The sequence below is a fragment of the Stegodyphus dumicola genome, chromosome 5 (genome assembly GCF_044657685.1).
Source record: "Stegodyphus dumicola isolate Sdum_Otavi_A_Nest chromosome 5, ASM4465768v1".
NCBI lineage: Eukaryota > Metazoa > Arthropoda > Arachnida > Araneae > Eresidae > Stegodyphus > Stegodyphus dumicola.
Genome location: NC_140772.1, coordinates 146747844 through 146775241, shown reverse-complemented (window position 1 = coordinate 146775241; position 27398 = coordinate 146747844). Strand labels below are relative to the sequence as shown.

The 27398-nt window shown below is 32.2% G+C and overlaps 2 protein-coding genes across 3 annotated transcripts in view; one reads left to right on the top strand and one right to left on the bottom strand.

Annotated features, from left to right (window-relative positions):
- The window catches only part of LOC146997289 (uncharacterized), a 330931-nt gene that overhangs the window by 253097 nt on the left and 50436 nt on the right, over positions 1-27398 (bottom strand). The window lies entirely within an intron of this gene.
- Positions 19919-27398, top strand: part of LOC118180493 (transcription factor unc-3-like) — an 81445-nt gene continuing 73965 nt past the window's right edge. Inside the window, exons 1-2 of one of the 2 annotated variants that reach the window (XR_015041286.1) lie at positions 19919-20022; positions 26480-26627. The gene's annotated coding sequence lies outside the window, so the exon portion shown is untranslated. Of the gene's footprint in view, positions 20023-20057; positions 20076-26479; positions 26628-27398 lie in introns of those variants that run through there. The other variant, XR_015041285.1, reaches the window with a different exon arrangement.

Sequence of the window (27398 nt, the reverse complement as noted above, 5' to 3'; positions counted from 1 at the left end):
CCGAAGATTATCCAACTGTGGGCATTGTGGTAAGAAGTCCTTTACTGAGTTCTCCAGCCGAGTAAACGTAAATGCGATTAACCTCTCGAAGCCGGCTGGTACAGCAGTTGTACAAGGAGAATGACTTTCTCAGACGCCGGCATCGGTACAACTGTCGTACCATCCATGCCCTCCCCATTTTAGAGAATCGCCTATCTGTAGATCTTTGGGTGGTCCATTGTCGCTGCTCAGAGTAGCCGCTGGCTACGCATTATTTCCCTCTTCTTATCAGTTTAGCTACATTTTGGCAAAAACCGCAGGTTTCGTCTCGCGCCAATACACTTGAAAATTAAATAGAGGCCATCTCTTTCTCAATCTGTCTCATAATTTTAATGCTATTTTTTTTAGTACTGACTTTTGCTATGATTAAAACGTCAGCGATTTTGCACGCTCTTTAAGCTTACCATATTTAATGTTCTTTAATCATAACAAATAAGAATAGATTAATATTTTAGATTTAATGCCCTTCTAGAAAATAGGTAAAACCGTTTTTATCGTTTACTCGTTTACTTCCTTTTCATACTTATGAATAATAAGATTTTATTTTGACATTGTTTTGTGGAGTGCATAAAACCCTTAAGAACTGTCAACTCTTTCAAAGTGCTTCTATTATGCAGGCAATTTTGTCTGATTTATCAGGAGATAAATAAGAGACAATTGTATGCATAATAGTTTTTCTGATTTTCATTCATTCAGTGATTGCTTTCAATGATTTTCATTGATTGTAAATTAAATAAAATCAATTTATCTTTACACCCTCTTTTAGGATGAGATCTGCCAAAAAATATTTAAATATCAGTAAAGCTCACGTTACTTCTAAACTGAATCAAAACATCAGTTAAATGTTATAAAATTTTGGCCAGTTTTATTTGCTGAAATTCTTATACTCTTCAAAAGATAGAGAGAATTCAGACAAGTTGATAAAAAAATATCTTAAAAAAGTTGTTATTTTGTCTGTAATAAGGTGTATGTCAACTTACTACTAAATGTATGAAAATTAGGATTGGATTACGGAAAAGCACGCGAACGCTATCTGCTTAAGGGAATGGATGCTTTCGTGTAAACCTTTTTAAGAGAAAATTGCTCGCATTTACATTCCTGGTGGAAAACTCCACATGTAATCAACCCGTTCTTCGGTATTGATTGGATTAATTTGTTCGCTTACTGAATTACATCAAAGCACCCAACGATTACCTGTATAAGGGGAGTTATGTCTTCGCGGAGGACTTTCTAAGAGAAGCTGGCTTGCATTTACGTTACACAAAAACCATGACTCCAACTATTTATCCGGGATTCAAATCCAAGCGAGCTATAAGTGTTCAGCCACCTTTACCGCTTTACTGAAGAGCAGGTAAAAATATTGATAAAGGAAAAGTATTGAATTAACCGGTTTAATTTACTAACCTATATTTCTCAATCGACAGTACATAAATTACGCATATGAGGGGGATTATTTGTGAATAAATAAACTGTATTGCACTTTTATCCACTATGTCATATTACAATGGAATTATTGCATTTCAAAGTTATTTCTCATGAATTAATTTTGCTCTTCATGATTTTTGATATTTTCAAAGAGAAAATTCCACACTTTAAATAAAAATATACACGAGAAGATACTTTATGCACAATTTGGCGTAAACGGTTTTCTTAATTTTGCTTTGAAAATATTGCAGGGTAATCGTTTTCATTACTGGAAGAAATATAAAAAACAAATTTACTACATGGTATCAACACCCAATATTTCCTTATTCTTTTGAAAACGTGAAAGATTACTCTTTCTAAAATAAATTGGAAAATATATTATGTGCAAATAGAATATTCGTTGAAAATGAAATAGACTTCAACTTTTGGATATAACGATAGTTTTAGACGAAATTTCTACCTATGGAAAGAAATTGACGTATAATTAATTCTTCATGAACATTTAAAACTGTTCTCAAAATTCTTTTGATGATTGCATGTATAAGTCACGAATTTTTTTCTCGGCTAACATAAACAAAAGCCAATTTTACAAAGAAAAATTCTCGTTAAAGATATACCTTCTTTGCCTGATAGTCCAATGTAATATTTGTTAAAATTAATTATTAAACGCAACCAATGTATCTCGGATTTTGATTTTTATATTATAATAACAAATTTATCGAAAAAAGCAGATTTAAATCTCTGTTATTGTTATGTAAAGCTTTATTATTGCTGTAAGTTCATCTCAAAATCTATTTGTATTGAATCTCATTCTAATCATCTAATGGTAATAAATATTATTATTATTATTTCATTAAATTAGTCATTACCATTATTTTATTAATGAAAATATGTTATTAAAAATCGCATTCCGGCCTGCAGACTTACAGATCTAGTCTGTATTTACTATATTTTGTTAAATTTTGTTCTCGCTTGCTAATTTCTAATACGAAAATACGCGAATATAAATGAAGAGTGAAAACAAAGTTAAAAAATTCACAAATTATTTACGAGATTGATTAGAAATAGTGAATGAAATATAAACATTGCATACATTTTGTTCTAAATAAAGTGTGCACTGGATATGCATCCAGTACTGCACATTTATTTATGCACTATTTATTTAGAATTTTGCTTTCACTTAAATATGAAAGCAAAATAATCATCGAAAAAATTGCAAATCTAGCAACTCCTCTACTATGGGACGTAGGCGTCCGACAAACATGTAAATTTTACTTCATCCATGGAGGGGAACTGACGACTTTTCTCATTAGGAAAATGTCAAAGAGGGGGCAAAACTGTTTCGGATTGCGCTGGTCTGAAAGCTATAATATGAGAATTTCGGCCCGGTTTTAGAAGGTTAAGAGGGTAATGCTTGAGAACCTATTGTAATAATTTTGTGGAAACATTTATTTGGAAGAACGTTTATAAAAGTATAAAGAAACATTACAATGAGAGAGAAAATATAAATTATTATCAGGTTTTAGTCAAATTATCTGTATATGAAACGTCGAAATGGTAATATGAGGAGTATTTTATTCATTTGTGTAAGCATTTTATTTACTTGCATACCAACGAGTTCTGACGAAAAGTCTGCATAGATTTATTACCTAATTATTGGCACTTTTTGCAGACGCAAATGAGATCTAATCAGAAAATAATCAAGAATCTGAATCAGTCAATCATCAACACGCACATTCTAAATCAGATTTCTGAATTACTTTCTTGAAGCGTTTACGGTCCAAATAAAACTGAAGAAACATTTTAAACACAAAACAAAGCAGCAGAAGTGTGATAAGTATATATTACTATAAAGCCAACACTCTGTCAGTTAAAGACAAAGTAGTTTGATTAAATAAACAAGGTGAACAGAGACACAGTTGTAGCCGTTTGTAATTTTAAAGTACATAAAGCGCAGGAGTATATGAGAAAACTAGTGAGTAGCACATTGGTTACAATTTTTATTATAAACATGCTGAAACTGTGAATATAATTTCAAGCATCGGTGGCATCATCGAATGGAGACATGCTTCAGTGTCAGATGTATTTCATTAAAAGATATGAAATATTTTTAAACGTTTAAGAACACAGTTTCTGAAGTACTTGACAGCTCACCCTGTATAAGCTTCATTCCTTTGTTTAAAAGTCGGTAAAGCGTTATCACAGATTTTCTTAAAAATTATCGGTGATCAATACTGGTATTGATCAATCATAACGACAATAACATACATTGTTATGGAAAGAGAGAAAGTACTTGTGAGGCTTTCTGAAAGACCGAGTCTCAGTTTTAATATTTGAATATTAATCTCTACAAGTCTGAATTAACTGACACTACTGAAATAGTTACGAAAAATTGATTCCCACTGTTAAAAAATTGATCTGCATTTTTTTTTCGTAAATTTTATTTTTTTAAACAACATGTCTGTAATCAATGTGCGCAACCGCTCTGATGCTGGAAAAGCACTAAAATTTGAATCATCGTTGTACAAGCTAAAAAAAAAAAAAAAAAAAAAAAAAAAAAAAAAAAAAACAATATTTAATTGTGAGAATAAAATATTCTAACGACTATAATGATAAATCATGAATAAAATCAAATCTGTAGCTGCAAGCCTTTTTTTAGCGTTATGGTGGTTAGGGAAACCTGAGTGCGATACCGTAGGGTTCAGGTTCGAATCCCGGAGAAGGCATGGATGTAAAATTGTCTGTCCCTTCATAGGAGGCAATGATGTCCCGCCTACTAGGCGCCTCCATGATAAAGAGACTACCGATCTGGCCTTAGGGCAGGACGATGCCGACATAGGCAAGTGCCAACCATAAGAAAAAAAAAATTGATTGTAATCTTATTCAAAAATTCCTAAGTATAAGACGCAAATTTTTAGACACCTTTCTCATGTTCTTTTTTAATGGTAATCAAACTAATATGAAAGTGGACTGAAAAGTCATTTTTAAATGAACCCCATAATCTTATACGTCTCTGTACATTTGCATTAATCCATAATGGGCCAGGTATTATTTTGTCGAAGGACAAGAGTCTAAATGGAACGATTATTTCGCTTGCTTGCGAGTGAATTCTAGGAGGTCCGACGAAGACATCGCGGACGAAAACGTAGCGGAGAAAACAACGTAAGAGGGAAACTTCGTTGTAGAAAACATGTGGGAGAAAAGAAGGCAGGAAAACATATCGTAAGTCTAAAACATCATCGAAGAAAACAATCGTGGTACAAAACATCGACGAAGAACAGAAAGAGGTTCCAAAACTTCGCAGTTTAAAAATATCGTCGTGGAAAATATATTCCTATAAAAGAGAGTAAATAAAATAATCGCATGACGATTATTCTGCAGATATATCTTTTCTACATTTAAAAGGTGCTGGTGCGTATTCGAGTAATGAATTATAGGTGCGAGTAAGAATGAGGAATATTTTTACCTCTATATTTCATATATTTCCTTTCATTAATAATTTTTTGCTAAAAATCCAAGAAGGAACTCTTGCATTGAAAAGTTGAAAGGAAGTAGAAAATTAATGATACGTATGGGAGTACTACGCAGTATTTAATTTTTATTTTAAGAGAATTTTAAATTTATTTACTTAACTATTAAACGTTATTATTTAATTAAGTCATTTCATAAAGTTGTATTGGCAGTTCTTCATGAACAATATATTTTTAAAAAATTAAAAAAGGGAAAAGGAGCATTTATTTTAGATTAAATGTATTTAAAAGTTTTATGCATGTCTGAAATTTCTAATATTATGTTCTTTGAATAAAATTAAGACTTCTTTTGTTCTTTTTCCTTCAGCTTCTTCAAAGTAATCCTTTTATATAAGTATCCTTTGCATGTTGCGATTCGTTAGTTGTGATGACACAAGTCAGGATGAACTACGTAATATTTCAGTACCGTATTTATATTTATTGGATTATTGGAAGAGCACGTTAGGGCTCTTTTCCTAAGGGGAAGGAAGCGTTTGGGGAGGACTTTCTCAGGAAAAGTTTCGTACGCACATTACACATTAGAAAAACCACAAAATTCTCAAGCAGCGTGTTTTTGTGCTGGGTCTAGCTACCAGCGTTCAACGACTTTACCTCTGGACCCCTAAAGCCAGATAGAGTTATTAACGGAATAGATTATTAACGGAAATGCATTCATTTTCACACTATTTTTTTGAGAAAGATCAAATTTAAATTTAGATCTAGAAAATGTAAACGCAGAATTTTACAAAAAGAAAATATAGGTACAATAAATCCTCTTGTCGATTACCATCCTAAGATGACCGATGTTTCTGAGAAAATAAGTAAATATAGGTTTTTCACAATGTCTCTCTAAGATGACCGCATCAACGGAAGACTAAAGAGATATGGAATCGTCAACGATCGCTTTGAAACGAATATTTTATATTTAACTTTACATTTATATATTTTTATAAATGATTCTAAAATATGGTTAAGCTTCTGTGTCTCAGTGTGCCACTACATGGAACACCCAAATTGAATCGCTTCGAAAGCCTCTAAATTCAACCGTAAATAGATAAAAATGCTTTTATAATATACTTTGAACTTTTCTTTTTAAACCGTAGATAGCAGCATATCACAAGGAGACACATAACGTTAATTTATTATGTGTTATTAAAATCCATTTTTTCAAGTAATTTTCTCTATTTTTTTAATGATATAAAAATTTTATTTGGAGAAAAATAGGCATAATTTTGCTGGCTGTACTCCAAATTATTTTTTTAATCTTTCATACAAAAATCATACGCAGAATCATTGAATAAAACCAGGTGTTCCATTAGCGGGAACACTGCGCCTTTAGCAATCTCATGCTGTTACTAATCAGAACATGTGTGCTCTTAGGAGAGAACATCCGTTGTTTTCGTTTTCTGTTTCTGTTGATTTTTTTGGGGGAGGGAATGAATTCAAACAAAGCAGCATTGAGGGGCGAGGTGGTTTTTGTGTTATGAAAGCATTAATATTGGCATCTCGAAATTTTTGGGGGTAGTTTTTAGGCGGGAATTTCATTAGTAGCTTGACTCATCTTTACTTAGACCTACGCGAAATTTTTGCTGCCTTTTTAGTCTCATTCCCGTTTATTTTCAATAATTGTGTAGATATTTTTCGTGTATCTATATATTATAAGCTTATTTTTCTTTTTTGTTAATATTAATCGTAGTTAATTATTTTAATCTTAGTTGGTTTGTGCTTCCATCAAAAAGGTGTGACTTGCTTTGAACAATTTCACGAAGATAAGAAATAGGAAAATTTATAAACATTTTTGTATATAGGACTTGTGTATGTAGATATGTATCTCATTTATCCGTATATATTCAAGAATATTGTGTATATCCAGGAAACCATGTATACAGCCATAATACAGAGTTTTTTCATTCTTATGCAAACGCTTCTACTCATTTTCGTGCTTCACTGCAATGCTCGCTTAGTCGCACTTTTCAAAGCTCTGGCGGCGCAGTGTTCCACCTCATGGAACACCCACAGAATTAAAACGGTAAGTGCAATTTTTACAAAATTTTACCTGTATACTTATTTAGGACTAAATAGACTGAATACAACGTTTCTTGCTGAAATTCCGACTTTAACGTACAGTGCGCCGCAAAGGATTAAATATTTTAGTTCTATGTTACGCAAATTGTATTTCTCTCTTTGTACCGGGGAGAGGCGCAGACACAAAATTGTTAGGATCGTAAAGCTCGGGTTTAGAGCTTTTAATTTGCTGTGAGTTTCAACTAAGCAGAGGTTCTCCCGAGTTTACTTGGTGAGCCGCTACTGAAGTCAGAGGTGTCAAAGTGTTCTTCGCCGTTCCTCAGCCAACTTAATGTTTGAAAGCCAATAAAGTAGTTTCGGTCAACATTATGATTCTGAGGTTTCTTGGGTTCTAAACTGAGGGAACATCAAGTGAATTTACAGTCCACTACTTTTGAACGACGGGACATACAGTTTTCACACACAATTTATTCGAAAATGTTTTAGTTATTGCTTGAACTTTTAGAACGAAGTTCTCAGCGAACCACTTTTTTTTACGACCACTTCTTAAAAAAAAGTATAGCTATGGAATTCTGGTACTAATTCTCATCTATTTAAGATTTCCCATTTAGGTAATATTTTATTACTGCATTTTACAATATAAAGGAAGTATTATAATTACGAAAATTTTCAAGTATCACATTTCAGTGGAAATATCCATTTTGTCCATATCTGAATCCATTTGGATGATTTTTGTGCGACATCTCATACGGACAGAATAAAGACTTCTTCCTTTTCATAGTATATTTTATAATGCATTTAAAAGGGATTTTTTCGTGTTCTCTGTATGTATGTAGATATAATATATGTGTGTATGTATCTCGCATAACTCAAAAACGATTAGCCGAAGAATATTGAAATTTTCTAAAGAGTAGGCTTGCTTCTCTCTTTATATTGCAGGTTAGCTGTACCAACCGTATATGTATATGCTCACGTATATGTACACCAACATCCTTTATCCGGCTTAAAAGTCCCTACACGACCTTTATTTTTGCGATCGTTGCTTGTAGTAATATACTTCCAGTTATGGAAATGTTTTGAAATCACGAAAATATTCATGTTTTGGCGATGTCAAATTTTTAAAAAAATTCTTTTTTGACAAATAAGTAAATCCAAATTTTAATACAGTCTCGCGGTTCGTATACTTACATTTGGGAAAGTTTCATACTTGTTATCTATATAGTATATAAAGAAGAAAGTTTGTGTGTTTGTCCTCTCATAACTCGGTCACTACTATAGCTATCACCACCAAACATTCTACAATTAGGTCGACGTCACGTTTCTCAAAAAAAAAAAAAAAAAAAAAAAAAAGTAGCTAAAATCAGAGCTATAAATAAAAACTCGGAAAAACGATAATTTTCTTTCTCATTTTTCGAGTGGCAACAGTCTCGCAAGCTGGAGACGAAAATCTGCTTTATTTCGAAAGTTGTTACCATTGCTCTCTTTCAAATCCTAGAGTTTGTTAAAATACGAAAATAGATAAAAGATGAAATAAAAATTGCTTTCCCAAACATTAAATACGTTATTCCCGATTCCGAAAATTCGAGGGAAGCCATTTCGACTATTCTCATCTTAACCACTTTCATGAGCGAAAATACTAATTAAAAATTCTGAAAGTTCTAATTTTCGCACTCATTTTTCCTAGTGGTAACAGTCTCGGGCGTTGAAGATAGAATTGTTTTATTTCGAAAAGTGTTGCTACTGCTCGCTTGCAAATCTTACATTTTGTTAATAAAAAAAATTGTCAATTTTACATAACCTATATATATAAAGAAGAATGTCTGTTTGTGTGTTTGTTTGTTTGTTTGCGTTATTGATTTCTCATCAATTATGATAAATATTTTGCGACATTGAATCGACTAAAGTTGAATATAGGTGAAATATTGGATGGAACTTGAGCTGTTATGGCCATTTGATTAGAAAGACGAAAATCACTAAAAGCTGAGTGACATTGCTTCTGATACAATGAGAGAGAATTATATTTTTCTATCGAAATTTTTTATGTGGGGTTGCATATCGCACCAGACTGAAAAATGTATAACTATGAATCGTATTTTTTACATCGTTAGAGAAGGATTACAACGGTATCGTTCTCTCTGTTGTTAGATACATTGCTTTCAATCTAACTTAATTGACATCGGGTACTTCCGCTAATAAAGAAATAAAATTAGAAAAAATTCATAAACGCACGACCAAAATTAAGCAGTATACATTATTTCAAAATCAGCAACTTTCTTTTAGGAATCGGGTATTCAAGTTTGAAAGAGCAATTCGAAGAAATAAATTTAAATGATCAGCAGCAAAAAGTGTGTATAATTTAATAGGCCTTATAAGGAAATTCACATAACTTATAAGGAACAATACATAAGGCCTTACAAGGCCTTATTTGTTGTTCGCCTGAGATTTTTGATTTTAGTAAGCACATAATTTTTCGATTTTTTTCATTTGAAAAAATATGCGTCTGTTTCTCGTACTTTTCTAATATACAGTGAATTATTTCATAAGAGCATTACGCGGAAGTTTCTAATTATTCGTTTATATATAGTATATAGACATTGTCAAAAATTCGTTTCCTCCAGATGTAAACCACCTGTTTCTCGACCTGGCCCAAACAGCTTTTTACATATTGTTAACTGCAAACAATCATTCGATTTTATAGTAAAAACTGAACTCTGGTATGGTAGGTTTATGTAGATGTTTCTATTTTTAATTTTTTACTATCGCCAGATGTGCTCGCTTCTCATTTTTCTCCGCACCACTTTCATGTTCACGTTACTTTTCAAATAAAAGGATACTGCCTCTAAATGTTATTGTTATGTATTATTTTCAAAGAAATGATATAGGAAATTAAAAAAAATATTTTGGCAACACTTAATACTATATCAGGAATCCTAATGATATGCTGATTTTAAAAATTTTGTGATTTTGCTATTGAATTTTGTGTGGGGTAAGTGCAAAGAAAGGGATGCTTAATAATAAAGTTAAAAAGACAAAGATAGTTGTGCAGGTCATTTTGTTAAGAAAGCTATGCATTGATATGATGAATTCAGAAATGACAATAGAAAGTAGGAAAATTTATGGCAACATTTAACACACTATTGAGAATTCTAAATGTGAATCTACTATTGAATTCTATGTGATGTAAGAATTCAGTGGGCAAGCTACAAATTTCATAACATATGATACCATTTTATAATATAGAACCATTAATTGCCGAACAAGCATTTTTGTCTTTTAAATGCTCCCTAAATTTGTTTGAAAATTTAAGCATTGAAATGGTATCTAAGTCAGAAAATTCATTCTTGAATATTTTTGTGAATTTGTCAGCCATATTTATGTGTTTAAATAAATATATAGGTACCCACCTACATACATGCATATATACATGATTAGGCATAATGAATATTTTACTTGGAATTTTTGTGCTACCGATACCATATACAATATTTGATTTTATATTTATAGACTTCTTTGATATACATAATTGAATTTATTTCAATAACTTTCTCTATCTTATTTTAAAAACTTCTGTAACTGGAAATCATTTCTAGGATTAATACTTTAGAAAATGAAAGATTTACTTAATATTTGCAATGTGACAGAAAATATCAAGAAAAGAAGTTACTTGCAGTTTTTTTATTTCTGTATTATAATAGAGTTTTCTTTTTTGCATTTTGTTAGCATTTGTTTTAAAAGGACATTTGCATTCTCAGTTTTTTCATTTAAAATTTCAAAGTTATACTCTGGCAGCATAATGAGAACATGAAGTGACTTTTCCGTAGACTAAATTCTTTATAATGTAATAGCTGGAATTAGTATATAAAATTGCATTTATATGAAGAAGACAATGCAGTAAAAAGGGGTGGCTAATTTCTTGTTAGTAGGAGACACATATTGGAGCTGAAGAGGATTGAAAAGTAATAAATATTATCTTTAAAATTAGTAAACCAGATTTAGGGTAGAAAGTAGTGTTTGAAGTAATTTAATAATATTTCACATTTCTTAATTCATAAAATCACATAGTAATAAACAAAAAGAAGTAATTTTTTGCTCTTGCTCATTTATCAGGAAAATATGTTTAGTAGCTACACACATTTTTTTTCACGTGTTCATTTTTTCACATTTCGCACATTCATAATAAACACAAAGAAGTAATTTTTTGCTCTTGCTCATTTATCAGGAAAATATGTTTAGTAGCTACACACATTTTTCTGCAATGTGTTGAACATTTTCTTACCCAAATAGGAAAACAAGTTTTTTCCTTTGATTTCCAATATTTATTTTCTTTCTGATTACAGCTATGAATCAATTTTGCCAATTTTAATCAACTACTACATTCAAAATAAACTTTTTCTTACCCTCCAAAGGTCAGATACTTGCTGGGTGCTTAAATCCATAACGGTGACTAAATTAATTACACATCAAGCTGAGAAATGAAACTTATTTTAAAATAAGCTTTAAACTTAGCACAATTTTTTTTTTTTTTTTCATTCTTTATCACTAACAAACAGGGCAATCGTAACATGGGATATTAGCATACTGCCCAAAACAATAAGTGTAAAGTATATCTGTGGAATATTCCACTTCTTAATATAATTTCTAAAACTTACAGCACATAAAAATCCTTGTGCCTTTTATGATAATTTTAGTGTTTTCCTGGCCTTCATTGGAATGAGCCCAGAGACTTGGGGAGTCATTGCCGAAAATTGACATAAAATCGACTCAATTTGATCTAACAAAAGCACTTGGTTCTAGAATTTGGACCAGTCTTTTCTAGAATTAGAATTGCATTAAATTAATAATTATGAGTTAAATAATTATTTAAGTAGTAATGTCCTAAATAATTTCCTAAGCTGTTTTTAATTTGTTGAGTTTCTAAACTGTTAGAGGTGTTGCTTTAACTGGGTCAGGAAGCATCTTTTGCAATCAATTAATGCCATTCACTACTGAGTCCTTTTCAGAGCTTTTGTATTGAATGTATTGTTTTCAGTGTATTCAATAGTTTGATCATTGTCTAATATCAAAAGGCACTGAAAAAAACACTGCTCGAGGAACAGCAATTTGTATTTTCTTCAGATGAAGATTTTTTATCTGGAAATGCTTACCAAGGTTGTAAAATTTATATGTAATGAACTGTTATTTGTAGCTGTTGGCCATTTGAATCATTACACCATGACAGAATCATACATCAAATCTGAAATTTGCATAAAAAGTAGAACATGCTGGGATATGCAAATGTTCAGTATTCCACAGCATGTGTACATTATATGAAAGAGTAAATAACACTACAAAGTAATTTAAAAAGGCAGACTAAAATGCCAGTTTTTCATCCATACATTATGTTTACTTGTTATTTTGAAGGTTGGGGGTCATGTAATGTCTCATAAGACAAGAAGCAATTCATACTAACATGTCTCAGAATTCAGTTGCAAGGGGACTCAGTATTGTGAATTACTGTGTATCCCAACTGCTAATCATTTTGGTCTAATGATTTTTGCTAGCCTTTGCAGTTAATAACTCCAGGAGAACCACAGAGATTGGCCTGAGAATCTCATTGGTCTTCTCTCACTATTGCCCCAAATGACAGATATCTTGCCCACATGACTGTTAGGAATTTTTTATAGGAAACTGGATATATCGCTTAACATCAAGTATGGCTCAATGGCATCTGAAGCATTGTAGATTATTTGTAAAGTGAGCATTACTTCAGCTTTCTTTCACACTCTGACACAGGAATCAATGCCTTTGATGGTGTGTTCAGCACCAAACACAGGTTCATGAAAAGTGTGATGTCACCATTTCGAATAAGTCCCACTTTTCTTTTAAAATGTTGTGATAGTCATATCCATGTGTGGAGAATGCATATTCGAAGCTTGCATTTTTCATCATTATGCTGGCCCAGCAACAGTATGAGGTGCACTGGATGCACATCCTGTTTACCTGTAGTGTGCATATCTGGTACTCTTACCAGTCACTATCATATTACTGAGGTTTTAATGCCCATGGCTATGAATATATCCAGGGCTTCTGTCCCCTCTCCTTTCAATAGAACAATGGGCAAACCAATGTTCCTCACATTGCCCTACATATTCTTTATACACAGGATGTTCAACTCCTGCTTTGCACAATGCATGTTCAAGATTTCTCACCAATTAACAGTTGGAGAGAGACTGAAATGACAATATTTACATGCCAGTGCAACACTCTAGCATAGACCTTGAAACCACAGGTGGACTTTTGTACCCATGACTGCCATCCGAAGTTTGTCTGACTCACAAAAACAATAGCAGGTAACATTCAGTTTCCTTTCAGCTGCTATAATGAGTTATGATTATTGGGAGTACTGATTTCTGAATCCTCCGTACCACTAAATTTCCTGAATTTTAATCAATTCATCCTTCCATTTGTAGTATTTATCTGAGTAAAATCTAGCAATAAAAAGAGTCCTTGGTCAAATTATTCAAGAGCTCATTTTTCATACTTTGGAAAGCAGGAGATAATATTAATCTTGTTGATCCTACTGATGTTGGGAAAATAACACAGAGAGCAGCCATATTGACTTTTCATCAGCAGGGAGCACTAATCAATACATGATACAATGGCAATAAAAGCGAGTCTAGATGATTGCAGCAGCGTCTTGCTAGGATGAAAGCGAGAAAGATTCAGAGGAAGAAGGAAGGGAGTCAAAAGTTTCAGTTTGAATTAGAAAAAGTTTCTATTTACAATTATTTATTATTATTGCTATTGATTTACAATCTTTTTGATTTCGCAAGAGGCATCTACATTAAGTGTTATGTAAGATCGCATGATTAATTTGAAGGACGCAGTTTAGACTTATAGAGCTATTTTTAAGATAGCGAGATGTTCGCAAAAATGTTTTACTCCTGAAGATGAGGGACTGTGCCTGATCGCCCTCAAAATCGATAGAGATTTATTGAAAATCTTCTCAGATAAGGTAGCTTTTCTGGGTAATTTTATAAGTAAAGCCTTTTCTAAGGGAAGTTTGTGAACATTTAAGTCAAAATCCTGTTTACTGAAATAATGCTCTTTAATATAAATTACATTTTATTATTAAATAATCATTAAATTACATATTTTATTAATCCATTTAATTATGTATGATTTAATGATTTCCATTTAATTATGGATTATTTAATGATTTTTAATCATAATTGCATGATTATTATTTGTAATCATAATTACAAATCATTAAATCATTCTGTTTAATAAATTGCAATTTATTATTTACTATGTAAAAATCTCATATAGCAAATGAAAAGCAATTTACATTTGACAGAAATTTTTTCTGTAGGAATACTTCAGGTTTTGACACCAGGTGCCATTATTATTAAATATTAATTTTTAACACTTTTCCTATTATTAAGAAATTAAATTCTTAATATACAACTGTGTACATTTGTAAATGTATAGAACCAAGTAGATTAATAATATGTATTTCCCTTTAATTAATGAATGAGATAATTAAAGCTAACCAAAATAAATTTTACAGTATACAAGAGTTTCACGAGCACATTTAAATGCAATTTATGGGCTTTTGAAGAAATCCATTGATTAAAAAAAAAAAAAAAAAAAAAAAAAAAAATGCTTTTTCACATAATGTATAAAATTTCATTTGAAATATTTAAAAAGAAAAATACGTCATAAGAAATTCATTTGTAATAGCAAATAATTTTTAAAAATAAGATCAGGAATTAAATAGTCAAAAGGAGTATTGGTACAGCTTTGAAAATGGAAATAATATTTATTGAGCCTTTTTTAAATTAAATAAGATATTCTCATTAGATTTAAAAATAAATTTAAGTCAAATAAAAGCTTATTTCATGAAAAAGGCGTTTCCTAAATGATACATTAATTTGTTTAGTAGATTAATTGTTTTGTCATAGTACATTTATATTAGATTAACTACTCAGTGAAATTTAAGACTTTATTAATTTTCGAGAGAATTTAAATTATGATAAATATTTCTTAGTTTCATTCGAATAGGGAGATGTGTTTTATTTAAACTTTTAAAATTTAGATCCAGTTATTGATTAAAAAAGTTAAATATTCGAGTGATTCATGAAATATTCATAGAAAGAAGTTGAGTAATTTTCTCTTGAATAAAAAAAGACTAGAATAACTCTTCTTGAAATTCATAAAAACCCTTCTTAGTATGTTCAGAGGCCCACCAGCAGCCGAGCAGTAAAAGCCACTGAACTCTGGTAATTCATTTTGGAGTTTGATTCCCAGCAAACGGGCTAGCTGCCCGGTGGTTTTCGTGGTTTTCCCCATGCATAAGGCAGATACGAGCCAATTTCCCTTAAAATGACCTCCACAGGGCATTCCTTCATTTCCGTGTAATGCCTAAAGGCGGAGCACGTAATAAGTAAAAATAAAAATATGTTTTAATATTAAAAGGCTTTCCAGCTTTTACTTATTGTTGTTGTCTTGACCATGAAAGAATGACCTTTTACTTGTTACTTGTACAACTGCTTTTAAAAGTATGGTTTTCTTCTGCAAACCCCTTATATTCTTCTCTATAATATACAGCATACCACATAAATGTAATAAAAATTATGGCACATAAATAACTTAATAATTAGAATATGAAAAATGGTTTACTAGGTTCTTGCCTTATTATTTTTTGTATTGTTTTTGATTTTACAAATATACACAAGTTTTCAGAAACAGAATCACAGATTTTATTTGCACAATGGCTCAATTTTTATTACCGCGATGGCTGCGCTTGAGGTATTGATGTAATATTTTAAATATTTAGCATAAAATTGCTTAACATGATAGTTTCTTGGTTTCTACAGTAAATTATTGACTTATCTGAAGTCTGCTTCTACTAGGTAAGAAAAAGGGAAATGTTAATGATGTTTGTTGTTCAAAACCAATCCTTCTTCAATGCGATCAGTTTTTCTTTGATAGTTATTTCAAAATGAAACGTATGGCATTTCAGCGGTTCTATGCAAACACAATCAAGTTTTCACTTTATTAAAGCGAATATTAAAAGCTTTCAAATTTTGCAAGCGGCTCGTACGTAACACATATCTTCTGAGGAAGTTTTAAGTGCTTTGTAATTTTCGTGGTTGTGTTTTCTTGTGTTCCTGCCTTTTACATTTTTATATTGCATTTCTTGTGTAAAATTTTTTTATATATTTAGAAGAAATTAAAATTCGGTAAGGTTTAATATTTTTACGGTCGCTTAAATGAATTTGCTAAGGTTTTCTGTGCTCTCTCTCAGCTTGTAGTCTATTAATCTAGTCTTGCACTCGCTACTAGTTATCCATTTTTAAAGCTTTGTTATTAAGCATTGCTTTCTTCCCAATTACGCCGCTTACACTTCAGAAAAATGTCACATTTTTAAAAGCTGCATACTAGCATATGTTTTTGCAAATTTTGAATAGCGTAGTCCTGCATGCAAACATTCGCACCTGAACGCCCGATTTTTGAATTTCAAATTTGTTTTATTATTTATTTCATATTTTAAAAAACTTTTCATTTAAAATTTAAAATTTTTCATTAACGAACTCATTGATTTGAAACCACGGAACCTACGGCGAAACTTCGAAACTAAATATTTTTGTCTCCAGCGTGCGAAGCTGTTGCCATTCAGAAAAGTGGAAGTTATTTATCTTTCAATTTTAATAAACAAATTCGACTCTAACTTTTCATGATAACTAGTTTTTATAGAAGTAGTATAGCAAATATAAAAATATGCATGGCGTCTTCTTCCATTGTATCACCAATTTAAAAGTATGCTGTTTTTAAATATTTAGTGATTTTGCCGTTGGTATTGAATTTTATGTGGTGAAGTGTGAAGAACCTTATATTTAATAGATAAGGTTAATACACAACAATAAGAAAAAATTAACAATATTGTTAGCACATAGCAATATAACACAATGTTAATAACAAAATGTTAAAAAAATGTTTTGTAAGCCATCTTGCTATCAAAACTGAATACTAATATGATGAACTGATTAAAGACTGAAAAAAATATGAAACTGCATAACAATACTTGTTACTGTATTGGAAATTCTAAAGATATGCTGCATTAAATGTAAAATAATACTTTTGTCATTTTACCATTGAATTTTACACGGAGTAAAAGCGAAGAAAGCAATGTGTATAACAAAACAAATTATGTAAGTGAGTTCAAGAGCAGACTAATAAGCTGCGAACTCAGCGAGTGTGTAGAAAATCTTAATAAACTCTCTTGTGTGACTTTAAAATCTGAACACTTTCAGTTTTATTTCATTTTATTGTCCCAAAGGGGAATTTACCGAGGAGGGCCATTCATTTCGTTTTTGGCATTTTTGTGTTGATTCACTATAAACGGCATATCACTTTTCAAATTGTTGCCACCAAATATTAGAGCCCTGTATTATATTTAAAAAAAATTAAATAATGACGAATCTGCACAAATGTATGTATGTTTCTGGCATTGTGATAAAACAACGGTACCTAGAGACATCCAATTTTGAATAACGTAGTCTTCCATTCCTATATGGGGATCTGGAAGAATAAATTTGGAATTTGTTTTATACCCAAATTTGGAATTTGTTTATATTATAAAGAACATATTTAATAAATAATGGTAACACACAAAAACTTTAAAAAACGCCCTTTTGGGAGTAATGCAAAATCTGAAAGCTTCCAGATTTTTAAATTTTTATATTTACTTCCCTTCCTCCTCAGTTTAAAAAAAAAAAAAAAATAGTAGTAATGCTTTTTCACTCACGTGCCCCAAGATGGCAATTAAACTCCTGGTTCAGTTTTCTTTTTCGAATCAACTGTTTGACCAATAATTAAGAAAAATATCTAACTCCAACTCAATGTCGGAAAGAAAAAGGAAGGCCATTATTTAAAAGAAATTAGTAGCTTGACATTCACTTGTCAAAAACCTAACACAGAATTTGCTAATTAGGCTTAATGAACCAGAGCAGTCAGAATTAACCAAGATAGCTATCCACTTATATTGCCTCTCGAGAGAATATTTTAATTCTACCGTAATATTTTATTCTGCTTGACTCAAAGAGGTTTGAGAAGATTTTGTCTTCCTTTCTACATCTTTTTAATTACTAACAGCAGTCTATTCTAAGACGTTTTCGAGAAAAAAGCATTTTTTACATATTATACATGTTCTTTCAGAGATCAAAACTATAAATGAGTCATTTTTATTTATTTACTTACTAGAGGAAGTATCCGATGCCAGTTAAGTTAAATTTAGAATAATGTATCTTGTAAATTTAGAATAATATAAATTTCTGTAGAAAAATAAACTAATTCTCTCCCATTATATTGGCAACAATCGCACACAGTTTTTAATGATTTTCGTCTTTCTAATCAAAAGGTCGTAAAAGCTCAAGTTCCGTCCAATATGTCACCTATATTCAATTTCAGTCCATTAAATGTGACAAAAAGTTTATCATAATTTATTAGAAGTCAATAATGCGAACAAACAAACACACACACACAGACATTCTTCTTTATATATATATATTGTAACGCTTACACATTTTTGACTAACAAACTGCGATTTGAAAGCTAGCAAATGTATTTAATGTTGAGCAAAGCTATTTTTATTTCATCGTAAAACTTACAAATTTTTTTTTAACAAACTCTACGATTTGAAAGCAAGCAGTGACAACACTTCTCGAAAGAAAGCAGATTTTTATCTCCAACGTGCGAGATTGTTCCTACTCGAAAAAATGAGGTCGAAAATTAGAGTTTTCAGAATTAATTAATATCTCAGATTTTAGCTATTTTTGGGGAGGCAGTGGATGTCGACCTTTCTCAGGACCCAAAAAAGAACTGTAGAAAGCTTAGTGACGATAGCTATAGTAGTAGCTGAGTTAATTGCGAACAAATACACAAACATTCTTCTTTATATATATGTAGTGTTGGCAGTGGCGATAAATGCAAAGCATATTTTGCTTCCCTTAAAGCTAAGACTAATCTAAATAAAATTCATGCTTTATTCCGTAAATTAAAATAAGCTAACACTGTAGCCTTTACATTTAAAATCATTTGAGTGAAAGAAAACTAGCATTATGCTAACTCATAAAAACACACATTCGCCGATACCGACGTACATATAATACTCGACCAACCCGCAGATCTTGACGTCATCGGCCAATCAGCAGCAACCATGTTAGCTTACCACCGATTGACCTCCGATCAAAATTTGCATAAGGAAAAATTAAAGCCAACAAACGGCCCTGTTTTCCTCATGCAAATAGAAAAACAAAACTTACATAGAATTACAGAAGTTCATAGTTCAATTCTATTATACGAAAGCACTTATTGTCTTTAAACACTGAAAACATCTAAACAAAACTTCCTTAAATTAACAGCAGTCGCCGCTTTTGTAAATAAGTCCGCAGTATTTAATTTACTGGTGATAAATTCAAGGTCAAACACTCCATCATTTACTAGTCTTCTAATAAAGTGATATTTTATGTCTCTCTGCTTAGTTCGGCGATTTTCTATTGGCGATCTAGAAAAATCAATGGCAGACTTGTTATCACAAAATAGTTTATATTCTCTTAAATTAAACTTTAAAATTTCATCTTGTAAGACATTTTTTGTCCACATTAATTCCTTCGCTGCTTTAGATAAGGCGATATACCCCGCTTCCATGGTTGATAAACTTACACTTTTTTGTTTAACAGTTTTCCAGATTACCAGTACTCCATCTAAATATAATATAAATATAATAGGAATGACAACTTGTCATTCCTATTACTTGCATAATCAGCATCTGAATAACAATATAAATTTAGATGTTTAATCTTCGATAACTTTAATTTATATAATTTAGTACTATTGAGATAACCAAGCAATTTCAACAATGCTTCCCAATGCCTAATTCCAGGATTCTCCTGAAACTGTGATAAGATATTCACTGCATATGTAATATCAGGCCTTGTCCTGTTAGCTACAAGAACTAAACATCCCAACAGATTTCTAAAGGGTAATGTATGCATTTCCGCAATTTCTGCACTTGTAGATGGACAATCTAATTTGGTAAGAATAATGCTTTTATCTATGGGAAGTGAAGTTATTGGTATCTGAAAATGTTTAAATTTTTCAAAAGTTTCTTCTATATATTTTTGCTGATATATAAAAACCCCATTCTCGTTCTCTAAGAATTCAATTCTAAGTAACATTTCAGTTTTGCCTAATACTTTAAGATCAAAAAACTTACTCAGCTGTGAAATTACTTTATACCATATTGATCTTTACTAAAAATCACAATATCATCTACATATAACAAGAGAGTTACATCTGAACTTTTATAAACACAATTACACCATTGTATTTTCTTAAAATGTAGATTTTCTAAAGTACTTTCAAATTCACAGAACCATTCATGGCCGCTTTGATGTAGACCGTAAATGGCCTTGTGTAATAAACACACTTTATTTTCCTCTTCAATAAATCCCTTTGGTTAGGTCATATATATTTTTCATTTAGGTTTGCATATAAATATGCATTCTTTACATTTAACTGACAATTAGTCCATCCATATATAAACATACCAGTATAGTGAAAAATATTCTTATGATTGAAAAATTTACTACAGGACTGTAAACGTCATGAAAATCTTCACCTCTTTTCTGCCTGAATCCCTGTGCTACTGAACGTGCTTTGTATCTAACCACTTGATTCTTTTCATTTCTTTTTAGCATATAGAACAATTTGTTTCCTAGCATAGTTTTATTTTCTGGCTTTTCGACTAATTCCCAAACCTTTCTTTTCTTCATTGTGTCAATTTCTTCTTTCATTGCCTTATCCCATTCTTCGGCATTTACTGATTTTCGTGCTTCTTTAAAATTTTGTGATATAACAATTTCTACGGAATTTGCCTCTTCAGACACGGAGCTAGTCTCCTTTTCTACAAAATTAATAAATAATAAATTAACCCGAGTATTCGTTTTTTCCAATAAAATCAAACTTATCTTTTTCAAATTTAATATTTCTTGCCTCACAATACATTTCAATATCATTATAGGATCTAAAACGGGTGTCTGTTCCCTCTACATAATAATATATGTCTGTACATCTTCCGTCTGGCCTTTTAACTGCTTTTCTTTGCCAGTTTAAGTCTGATTCTTCTTTCGGGGTAAATTTATCATCTGAGAACTTTATTTCTTCTCTAGAAGTTTCCTGTTCTTCATCTGATTCTGCTAATAGCTCAGGTTCCTCTAGTCTTTTAAACTTAGTTTTTGTCTGGGGTATATCTAATGCTAAAAAATTCATCCAGTAACTGAATTATCCTTGCTTTTTGTTTTGAGTTCGAATTGCTTCTGTAGAACTTCCCATGCTTCTTTACCACTTGAGCATTCTTGTATCAGCAGCCTGAACTCAGTTTTAATTCCATAATATAATGTAGTGAAGGCTCTGTTCTCTCTCAATGTGAATTCCTGCTTTTCACGTCTTGTTGTACTTTTATCTAATTCTTCTTCTTCGTCCTCTATGAAGATCCAACAATTTCTATCCAGTACCAGCATTTTAATATCGACTTTCCATCGATCCCAGTTTTTGTCTGATTTCTGTTCCAGGAAGCAAATGGCATCCTGGAACAGAAATCAAAGTATCATCAAATTCAATTTTTCAACGAACTTCACATTACAGGTTTCTATTAATCTGCGTTCTTCTGGTAGCCATATCCTATAACCCATAGTTTCCTTCACATATCCTACCATGATTTCTTCTTTGCACCTCATTTGTAATTTATTTCTAATCTGTTTTCGCATGTCAACTACCAAATATTTTAAAATAAACAACATTGGGTTTTCTATTTAGAAACATTTCATAAGGGGTTCGGTTGCTTTTATGACATACTCTGTTCCATGTATGTATGAAACAGCCAAGAGCTTCTGCCCACCATTCTTTTCCCATTTTACCATCATTAAGCATAGCTTTAACTGCATCTAATGCCGTTCCGTTAAAATGTTCACACACACTGTTCTCTTCTGGGCTGTACGCGTTTGTGCGTTCAACACTAATTCCATTTTCGGCTAAGTACCCTTCGAATTGCCTGTTGCAGAATTCCTCACCGTTATCGGTGCGTATACTTATTAATTTCCTATTCGTCAGTCTTTCCATTTGCCTATGATAATTCTTAAAGTTGTAGAATGATTAATTTTTTTTCATACAATACACTGTTACTAATCTACTATAGTCATCCACAATAGTGAGGAAATATTTACTCCCACCGTTAGATGAAACTGGGAGTGGGCCACAAACGTCTAAATAAACCGACTGCAATGGTTTATTTGATCTCTTCGGAACAGTTTTAAAAGTTATTCTACTAGATTTAGCAATAATACACGGTTCACACCTCTCCATTGGTTTTTCAATTTCTGGTAACCATTTCACGCTTTGATTCTTACTAGTATTCTTAACATAATCAAAATTTACGTGGCTAAATCTCCGAAGCCATAGCATCGTATTGTCTACTTTATTTAACTTTCCAATTTCTGTACCGTAACCAGCTTCCTTTTTATCTGTTGCATATCTAAATGGTTTTACGTGATAAAGTCCGTCATATCGTTTAGCGTAGCATAATCTATCCCAATTATTAAAATATATCCACATCTTCCCTTTTGAAATCACAAAATGAACACCTGCCTTTTCTAACCTTGCTCCCGATAGTAAATTTCTTTTTAGATTTGGATTATATAACACATTATCTAACTCAATCCAATTTATTCGATTGCCTACTTTTACTGCAAATTTGACGGTACCCTTTCCTTGTACTTTACTTTCAGAATTTCCTACAGCTAAAGACATACGTATATCAACTATTTCTTCAAAATTTGTCATTAAATTTCTATTATTACAGAAATGAGTTGTAGCTGCAGTATCTACGACCCAATTAAATTTACCTGCGTTACCTCCTTTATCTGTAGTTGTTACATAATTTTCTACTAACATTAATTCTTTATCTTTAAACTGTCCATTATTATCGTCTATTTTAAATTTCTGATTTTTACTTACATTTTCTTCACATTGAGCGATTAAGTGTCCAAATTTATGACAATGAAACAAGGTCCTATTCTCATATTCCCCATTTCTCTGAATTTGTTCCCCATTTCCCTGCGTATCTTTCCCTGCATTTGAACTAATAGTATTGAACACGCTTACCTTGCTGTCTTCTAAATCAGCATTTACCATAAGTCGGCTTTCTTCCCTTACCAGTTCTTCAGCAATTCTTTCCAGCGTAAAATCTTCGTCCTTCCACCTTAGATCAACTGTACAATGCCGGCGTATTCCTTGGGTAATCTCCTTATTGCCTGAAATCCTTTAAAAAGATCTGGCAAGTTGTGTGCAGCTTCAGCCAACTTTGCAGTCATTTTTATCCTCGCGATGAATAATCCTATTTCTTCATTTGGGGTATATCTAATGCTAAAAAATTCATCCAGTAACTGAATTATCCTTTCTTTTTGTTTTGAGTTCGAATTGCTTCTGTAGAACTTCCCATGCTTCTTTACCACTTGAGCATTCTTGTATCAGCGGCCTGAACTCAGTTTTAATTCCATAATATAATATAGTGGAGGCTCTGTTCTCTCTCAGTGTGAATTCCTGCTTTTCACGTCTTGTTGTACTTTTATCTAATTCTTCTTCTTCATCCTCTATGAAGATCCAACAATTTCTATCCAGTACCAGCATTTTAATATCGACTTTCCATCGATCCCAGTTGTCATGGTTTAGCAGCTCAAAACTTTCAGGTAGTAATGACATCTTCAATTAAGCGTGAGCACAACGACTTGAACAAACTTCTAAGACAGGTCAGCTTCTTTTCATGGATAACGGCCCTCTTCATCTACATTCATTCAATGCTGAGTTGAACTGGGTAACAGGTTAGCTGTTGGCTCTGGGCCCATAAGCCTTATGGCAGTGGAGATAAATGCAAATCATATTTTGCTTCCCTTAAATAAAGCTAAGACTAATCTAAATAAAATTCATGCTTTATTCCATAAATTAAAATAAAATAAGTTAGTACTGTAGCCTTTACATTTAAAATCATTTGAGTGAAAGAAAACTAGCATTATGCTAACTCCATTATAACTCATTCGCCAATACCGGCGTACATATAATACTCGGCCAATCAGCGGCAACTACGTTAGCTTACCACCGATTGAACTCCGATCAAAATTTGCATAAGGAAAAACTAAAGCCAACAATTATAGCCATCAAGCGATGTATGTCAGGGGTAAAATGAGTCTGAATCTGTTAAGAATGAATGCGAAGTTCTGGTTACGCTTTTTGCACCCCCGTATTTGGTTACATTAGTGGATACTCTGAGAAGACGATGTGTAGGATGTGCTTGAGCAGTTTATCTCAGTATTTCCCCTTACTGTACTCGCTGTCACTTAATGCACATTTAACAACACAAATTTTCTTTCCTGGAAGGGTAACTAGCTGTAAGCATCGATAAGAATGCACTAGATAAGATGGCATGGCGAGAAATGTACGCGTTCCTAAACAAACTCCCCCAAATTTATTGCCCTTCTTAAACGGAAAGGTTTCCACATGTGAGTTGTGAGTGAGGGGACTTTACTTGAACGTCTCATGTTCTCATGAGCTCGTATTTCTAGGGAAATAGAGTATTGCAAGATCTGCTTATTGTTAAACTAAAACGTTAGGAATTCTAATTTTTGTCCTTGAAATTGTGGTTTAGTTTTATAAAAGTAGTACTGGAGCTCATCTTATTTAGGGCTCCGGTGTGTTCTGGCTACAATTGTAATTTATCTTAAAAATTTAGAAGCACCGGAGCTGGGCTCCGCCACAATTTAAGCACTGGGCATGCCACTTCTATTGTTCTGGTATTTTTACTAACCCAAACTGCCCAGCTGTGGCTCAAATGAAAAATGGACAGGACCCCTATCGTAATGTGCCCGGTGCTGCATGGAGCCTCTGAGGTGACAAGCACCGCACATCTACAATAGCAATTAATTAGCATTCCCCTTGTCCAGAGCATCCCAAGATGGTATGGGAAAGGGTGAGAGGCCTTAACACCAGTCGCTGATTGAAATACAGTGCCATACAAGAGGCTTGGCAGATAGTACATTGCCATACAATAATACTTTGGTTCATACACCATGTCGCATTTAAAGTACAACATATTACATATTGTTACGGATTTGGTATAGAAATAGCTAATGTTAGTAGAATTATAAATTAAATTGTTTTATTCCCCGTGCAGTGCAGCGCATGACGAATATTAAGAAAAGGCTATGCCTGAAAATTAAAAATACAAGAGCATGTGCTATTAATAAATAAATATCTCTTTTTGATTTCGAGAAAGTGTCAAAAAATTCTTGTACATTTAAAAAGCTTTTATGAGCGGCATGAAAACCTCTCAATTCTTTAGTTAGTTGTTTTATGAGTTTTGTTTAGAAAACTGCTGCGGTGAAATCTGTTTAGCTTTCTCTAACTTTTAACCTTTTTAGTGGTTTAAAAGATATTTGCTTGAGATATTGGGATAGTGTGGGAATATCTGAGATAATTTAAGCAATTTTTTTTTTTTTTTTTTTTTTTTTGATAATAATAAATTTTATTCATTTTTTTCATCGAACAATTCATAACGAACCCATACAGACGCAACAATATAATTCCATATTACAAATAAGGTACATATACAACTAAAATATGTATACTATAGTACATTTAGAATAAAGTAATTTTGATTACGTCCATGTCTCTGAGGTGAAGAGGTATTGGGCCGGCCAACTGGTATAGTGGTCAGCGTGGCCGACTGCCATGCTGAAGAGCCCGAATTCGAATCTTGGACAAGGCATGAATGTTTGTAAAAGTTTAGTTTCTGCGTGACATGGTGACACTCTGGATATGCAGCGAGCCGAAAGTCCTCTCGTGTGGCTTGGTGGAAGGGGAAAGGGGTGGGAGACCATCGACCCATCTTCCAGGGGTGCTCTCCATCAAAATGGAGGGTGGAACTGAGCTAAATAGCACCGTCACCTGTAAGGTGCTCAATGCTGTTGCCAACGACAGGCGTATCTTGCACTCCTTGCCAAGAGGAATTTTGTGGGTTTGGGCTGATTTTACAGTCAGACAAGTGAGCATAAGTAACAACAACAAAGTTACTGGAGCACTAGGAGGGCAAATGATGAGATATTGGCTTTTAACATTATATGTTCACTGAGTTCTGTTTGCACAATACTGCATTCTATTGCATTGTTTGTACAATATCCTGTTTGTTTTGTGTGCATTCTGTTTTGTTTTGTTCTGTTTGTACGCTGCGGTTGGAAGTAAAAAAAAAAAAAATTCTATAATTTGATTCGTTTCAAAAGAGAATCTGCATTTGTGACTATTCAAATCATTTCGTTTAAAGGAGATGTGACACGTTCTCCGGCTTTTACTTTTTCAAATGATCTAAGAAATTGCTCTTCATTTCATTTCAGTTCCATGAAATGGTCAACCGGGATGAATTGTGCAGGAGTTTATTGTAACGTTATCTGATCATCGTCTTCGCTCCCACCAGCAAGCCTATAGATAGGAACAAGGAATGGATTCTTGGTAGAGAGAACAGTGTTATGTCCTATCATATCTGTAAGTCTTTTTAGGATTTGATTGTTACCTGCTATAGGAAATAAGACATGGGAAAATAAAACAAGTCACTGAAACATAATTTGTAAACATAATTTCACTTTGATTTCTTCCCGACCGTAAAAGTGGGGGGGGGGGGAGAAAAGGTATTTGTGATGCGATTAAAACTACTGAAATATTTTTATATGTATCTTTTATTTTACACATTTGATTTTTGCATTTCTAAGCAATAGAAATGTTTAAAATTTAGAAATCGAAGTGTTTTAAATTTGAAATATAACTTTTTTATTTAAATTTAGTACAACTTCAACGTGAGGGTGGCATTGATTAGAAAAATGATTTTTAGCATTTCGAGCGATAATTTCACGTGGGTCTCTCATTTTTAAGCAGCTTTATTCTGCTTGGATTATGGAAAGCCACTGCAATAAAAGTTTTCATTTGTTGCTGTAAAAATCTGAATCAGTAATTGAAAGCTGAAAACTAACATTTTTGTTTAAATACAGAAAATCTCAACATCGCAATAACATTGATTGTAAAAATGATTATGTGCATCTATAAAGAGAGAATAATCTCATGCAGACTCTTAAAAATTTCAGCCGAAGCATACCGCAGTAAGATTTTGCATCTTTTTTTGCTAAAAATATGAAAAATTCAGAAAAAGGAAATTGAAATTTAGTATTTTTATTTTAATTAATAAAACTGCAGCCTCAAATGACATTGATTGTAAAAACCATTTTGTGCATTTTAAGCGATAATCTCGCATAAGTCTTTTTT